Genomic DNA, 6,450 nt, shown 5'->3' with positions numbered 1-6,450 from the left:
AAGGAATAGATATGAAATAGGTTTGAACATATGAGTTAAACGTTAAGATGATTATATATTTGTGTTTTACTGCAAGATTATAGATCATTATGTACGAGAACAGGTTTATACTGCTCAAGCCATAAATTAGCCTAGAGAGGTCACAGTTTAACAAAGAATGTATTTACTATTCAATGGTCACTGGAATCCACAGGTGTACTGTACATTTAGATCAGGAAGTGTAATCTGGCCTTCTGTCCAGTTATATTGCAGGCCAGAGACAATGACAACAGAAGATCTATTGAAACTGTAACACCCAAACCAAGGGATAATATTTACAGGGAAATAGTTAAGGAATAAGGAAGGTCTTTGATGTATGGTATAAGGAAGGACTACATTTTATGACCCCAAAACACATGTCCTGTTTGCCATCTTACAGCAGAACAATGGACATGTTTTATGACACCATGCCTTTTGAGCAGGGAGGCCAGCTCAGTTCAATGTTTGTTTTATGACACCTTGGAATGTAAATGACAAACCTATAATTATCTTTTGCACTGAAAACACTATGAGAATATACCAGCAGATGGTTAAGTTATACGTATATATACATGAGTTCAGTCAGTGGTAGGGTAGTCTTCAGAACAGGAGAAGTCATGAAGAGGAGGAGAAGGAGAGAAGATGCAGAAGGAAAGGATCTGTAACTTGCAAGTATAAACTGTGTTAGTAATTGTCAACGTTTGTGAAACTGTTTGTGTTTTGTTATGTTTGTTCTATAATTAAGGAAGCAGAAAATATTATTAGTATATATATCACTACTGTATAATCAGAACGGTAATCTCAAGTTTGAACTCTCTTTAAGGAATCATAACTTCATCATTTCATAAGTCATATGTATAAGGACTGCATATATTTATCAGCCACTTAGTTTGTAAGCCTGACATAATATATTTGCAGATATATATGTTAAATGCTTATTAATTAAAATATATCCATATATTAATAACAATATATGATATATTAAATATTAATAATTTATAAAAATGATTCCATAAATCAATAATTCTTCCAAGTGTTGCGCACGTTGTCAATAGCTATGAATTGTATAATTTCCTTAGTGCAGCCCAGGATCGTGATTACTGGGGAAGTGGGGACCCTCCAATAAAGGAGTCCCCACCTTTCCATGACACCTAAGGGCAAGGCTGAAGGCCGGGGCTATTCCCGGCACCCCTGGGCTGTGGGTGCTGAGTTGATAGTCTATTTGTAATACAATACAGGAGGACTACAGGTCCTGTAAAAGACTTCAGGTCTTTTACACGAGGACTACAGGTCCCAGTAAGCAGCCATTGTATGCTTGTACTTGGAGAACCACAAGTACCAGCAGGCAGGGCTTTAAGGGCACACTGGTACCTATAGGCCCCCTGTAAAAGAAATATTAAAAATGAAGACACAACACAGAATGTTTTAATATTTTATTAGCTGATACCTTCATCTGGAGGGCAGCGACCTTTAAGCTCTTTAGCATGTCCACAGCCTATCCAGGACTTCCCTGGCTTCTTTATTCTTCAGGAGCTGTTCCTCGCTCCTACGCCACCAGTGGACTGACATCTGATGCCTCGTACTGGCTAATATTAGCTGTCACAAAGGGGTGGAGCGATGACGCAATGAGCCATGATTGATTTTTTTAAACTCTGCTAAGATACATTGCCTGGTCCTATCGCCTTGCTCCCTGCCACCATACCCTCTGTTGAGTCCCACAGCAGAAGCTGTTGCTGGGATAATGTGCTGGGATACTGGAACCAGAGAACGGTCTCCTGCTCCTTTCTCCACAATCTACACACTACAATATCAGTAGCCTGGTCTGTCTCCTAGTTTGTAGGCAAGTTTAAAAACCAGGAGATCTGACAGGCAACCAGGATCGGGTGTGCGGGTTGGTTGGCGGGGGAGTCAACACATGACCAATGTTGGGCAAACTGGTCAGTCGGGAGTCGGATCTCCCGATGATTGGACAAGTGTGTAGCCAGCTTAAAGTCCATTACTCTCTTCCTAATCTTCTAGATCTCTCTGCTGCTTTTGACACTGTAGACCACTCTCTTCTCATACAAGCACTGCAATCCCTATGTCTTCAGGACACAGCCCTTTCTTGGTTCAATCCTACCTACCTAATCGCTCATATAGTGTTCACTTCTCTGATTCCATCTCCTCTTCACATCCTGTATCAGGCAGTGTACCGCAAGGTTCAGTCCTATGTCCTCTGCTTTTCTCAAACTATACCACATCTCTTGGCAAACTAATCAGCTCTTTCAGATTTCAGTATTATCTGTACACAGATGATACTGAAATGTTCCTATCCTTCCCAAATCTGTCACAATCAGTATTGGTCCACATCACTGAATGCCATTCTGCCATCTCATCTTGGATGTCATCTTGCCACCTCAAACTTAATATTTCCAAAACAGAATTAATTAGATTTCCACAAGCCAAAAGTAGTTACCAACCTGACATCTCTATCACTGTTGATATATTGACAATCAACGCTAATCCACAAGTTTGCTCCTTAGGTGTCATCATTGACTCTGACCTGTCCTTTGTTTCCCACATCCAATCTGTCTCTAAATCATGTTACATACATCTAAAAAACATATCCAAGGTTCGTCCATACCTCACAGAAGACACTGCAAAAACGATAATACATGCATTCCCTACCTCCTGCATTGGTTATTGCAATAGTCTCCTTACTGGTCTTACTTAAAACAGACTCTCACCACTACAAACCATTTTGAATTCAGCTGCAAGGCTGATCTTGCTCGCTAAGTCCTCCATCATCTGCTGATCTGCTCTGTCAGTCCCTCCATTGGTTGCCTGTATTCTACCGTATTCAATATAAAATACTTTTACTTACATAAAAGGCAATTAACAACCAAAGTATACCAACATACATCTCTTCGCTTATCTCAAAATATCTCCCAATTTAACCTCTCCACTCTGTACAAGATCTGTGTCTTTCATTATTCGCTCCCATTCATGTTTGCAGGACTTATTTTATGCTGCATCCACTCTGTGGAATGGGTGGTCTTCAGGTTGCTGGCGGTCGGGATCCTGGCGACCACCATACCGTCACTGGAATCCTGACCGCCGGCATACCGACATCTTTTCTCCCTCTTGGGGGTCTACGACCCCCCTGGAGGGGGAATAGATATGCACCACCATGCCGCAGCGTGGCGAGTGCAGCGAGCCTGCAAGGGGCTCATTTGCGCTCGCCTAGCTGTCGGTATGCCAGCGGTCGGGATTCCGGCGCCTGTATGCTCGTCGCTGGGAGCCCGACCACCGGCATACCATACTACACCCCTGTGGAATGCCCTCCTATGCATAGTAAGACTCTCTTCTAGTCTCTTGTCAGGTTTTCAAGACTTGGTTTTGGTTTGAGAGATTCAGGGTCTGAAATAGATACTTGCTTAGAGGGCAGGAAGCTAGGTGAATGATAGTAATTCCTCCTCATAGAATATCAATGGCTGGAAGGTAAATTTGGAATACAATATCGTAATATTGGAGGCTTGGCTTGAATAGACAGAGTTTTGGGGAAAACAAATAAGAGCTAAGTCCACACTGTTATGGAGAATATAACTTGGATGGATCCGGGTTGGACCGGAATAGCTTGGCACAATGGATCAGGCTTGAACCGGAATGGCTAGGTGTTAAGAATAGCTTGATACAATAGATCCGGGATGGACTGGAATGGTTTAGTAAAATGGATCCGATCTGGACTGGAATGGCTTGGCACAATGGATCCAGATTTGAACCAGAATGGCTTGGCACCATGAATAGCTTGGAATAATGGATCTGGGCTGGACCCGAATGGCTTAGTACAATCTGCCGTAGCTGGAACAATGCGCTGGTAAGATATACAGCCACACAGAGAGACATGGTAACTGGAGCCATAGGGTGTCTGAAGACAATCTTTGCTCTGGCACCTTCTGATCATCAGAAGGCATCTTTATAACCCTTGCTCCTCAACCATTGGTGGAGGTGGTCAGCTGCACTAGAAGTGCCGTCTGATTGGTCAGCTGACTGGGACCAAGGAGGTGGCGACCAGAGACCAGAGCCAGCGGGCTCCACGTGTGTTTGCCGGAATGGGAGACAGACAGGAACGCTTGGGGGAGAAATGATAGACACAGCTAAGCGATGACCGAGGGACAGGACACTAAAAAAGGGCCCAGCAGACTGGCAAGTGTTTACCATGCTTAATCCTGACAGTCTCAAAACCTTTAAGCTTTCCCTGAAAACTACAGTCCACACATATTATCACATATTTATTTTTCTTCAATCTGACATCCTACTAGTCAACATTGCTGTGTGACATACAGCCCAACAAGAAACTCTGCAATCTGGCAGGACCATTATGTAGTACCACTTTTACACCAAAAACCCAGGTTCGACCCAGGTTTCCGGTCACAGTTCCAACCTCGGCCAGACCCTGTTTACACTGCACATTGGACCCGGGTCAGCCTCATTTACACTGAACCTGGGTCTACCCTGCATGTCACTCACAGACCCTCCCTTGGGGTGGACCTCTGTATACAGTCAATTAGCAGCTTTTAAGCATAACGCGGGTCAAGTTGTTTACACTGCATCTTTACCTAGGTCCAACCCTGGGAGCTACCAGGGTCGACTTCTTGGTCACTTGACCTGGGTTATTTTTCAAGGACACTTTTACACCATACTGTGACCTGGGTAGACCCAGCAGCAACCTGGGTTAAAAGCTCAGTGTAATACCCCTTTTACACTGCCTGAAATATCCTGGGATTTTGCATGGGAGTGCGCACAATCTCAGGATTGCAGGCGGTGTAAAAGGGTCATTCTCCAAAACTCCGGATCCATTTTCCAGGAATCCAACCTCGCATGCAAGCAGGGTTAAAAATGATCCTGAGGAAGCTGGTAGTGACTAGACCAGCGAAACGCGTTGAGCCACACTCTGCAGGACCACTGGCATTGGATTTACTTTTATCAATTCCCTGGCGATTTATGGACTCCTTGTATCCACTGGACAAAATTCCAGCACAAGCTCATCACAGACCCGGACCTTTCCCTGCTGCCATCTGGATCTTATTTGCACGAGATACCTAGGGGGACGTTTATCCGGAAGCAAGTCTGGTAACAATTGTGTCATCTATTGACTTGTGAGCAATTTGGAATAGAGTCTTAGCCAGAAGCCGTGGACAATTATTTGGAAGGGAAACAGTGGCACCTTGCATTTTTTAGATATATGAACTTTAGCAATTGCTATATTTTATTCCTTTGAGAAATGGGAGTATTCTTTTCTCTTTTATGATTGTATAAATAAATTGAGTGTCATATTTTATATATATTAATTGTAATTTCATTATTTGACCAACAGCCGGCGCCAGTATAACTCTTTCTGTACTTGAAAAGGGTAAGACCCGGGGTAGGAGGCGGTGTAAATGGGTAAGCCGGGTCATCCGACCAAGTACCCATTTACAGCATAGCAGACCTTCTGACCTCCAGGGGGCGGCCGGGAGGCTGGGGGTCATGGCATACGCTGTCTATGCTGACCGCAGCCTTGTGCTGGCTTCCATGCAGCACCGGAGACTGGGGACACAGCGCATGCTGTCTATGCAGACCACAACATTGTATCGTGTGCCCGGCAGGGCTGGAGGCTAGGGGCAGCCCAGCAGCTTCTAGATTGCTGGGTTTGCCCCAGTGTGACACAAGGGAGTCCCAATCTGCCAGGTTTCCCGGCACTTGGAGATGATGTCATCTCTAAGCACCGGCCCCCAAAGACACTGCGGGCAGTGTAAACGATGCCGATCCGGGATATTCCCAGGTTGGTGCTGTAGTGTAAAAGGGGGAGTCCCGAATCTGACCCGGCTTGGAACCATGTTTCAAATCTTGGGTTAGACCCGGGATTTTGGTGTAAAAGTGGTATAAAAGAGTATAATAGATAGCGCCTATGCTTGTGAATCAATGTCAATGTCTATTCCCTACAGATTGTAAACTTGCGAGCAGGAATTTCCTACCTCTATGTCTGGCTGTTATTTCCCAATTTTGTTTTATCACTGTTTACAGTTGTAAAGCGCAACAGAATATGCTGCACTATATAAGAAGCTGTTAATTAATAATAATAATAATAATAATAATATATTATTAATAATAATAATAATAACAATATATTACTAATAATAATAATAATAATAATTATTATTATTATTAATAAATATAATGCATGAGACATATACAGGGCCAGCAATCATGGTAAGCCATTATGGGTGTGGTGTTGAAGGTTGACCACACTATTGGTCGACAGTAACTAGGTCAACAGGGATTCTAGGTCAACATGGTCTAGGTCGACAGGTCAAAAGGTCAACATAAGGTTTTTAATCTTTTTTGGTGTAGTTTTTGCCGTATGGTGACCGTGAACCCCAATTAGTGCACCGTGTCCCCTTGCATGGCTCG

Source organism: Pseudophryne corroboree, chromosome 12 (genome assembly GCF_028390025.1).
Source record: "Pseudophryne corroboree isolate aPseCor3 chromosome 12, aPseCor3.hap2, whole genome shotgun sequence".
Classification (NCBI taxonomy): Eukaryota; Metazoa; Chordata; class Amphibia; order Anura; family Myobatrachidae; genus Pseudophryne; species Pseudophryne corroboree.
Note: the sequence above shows the minus strand (reverse complement) of the source record.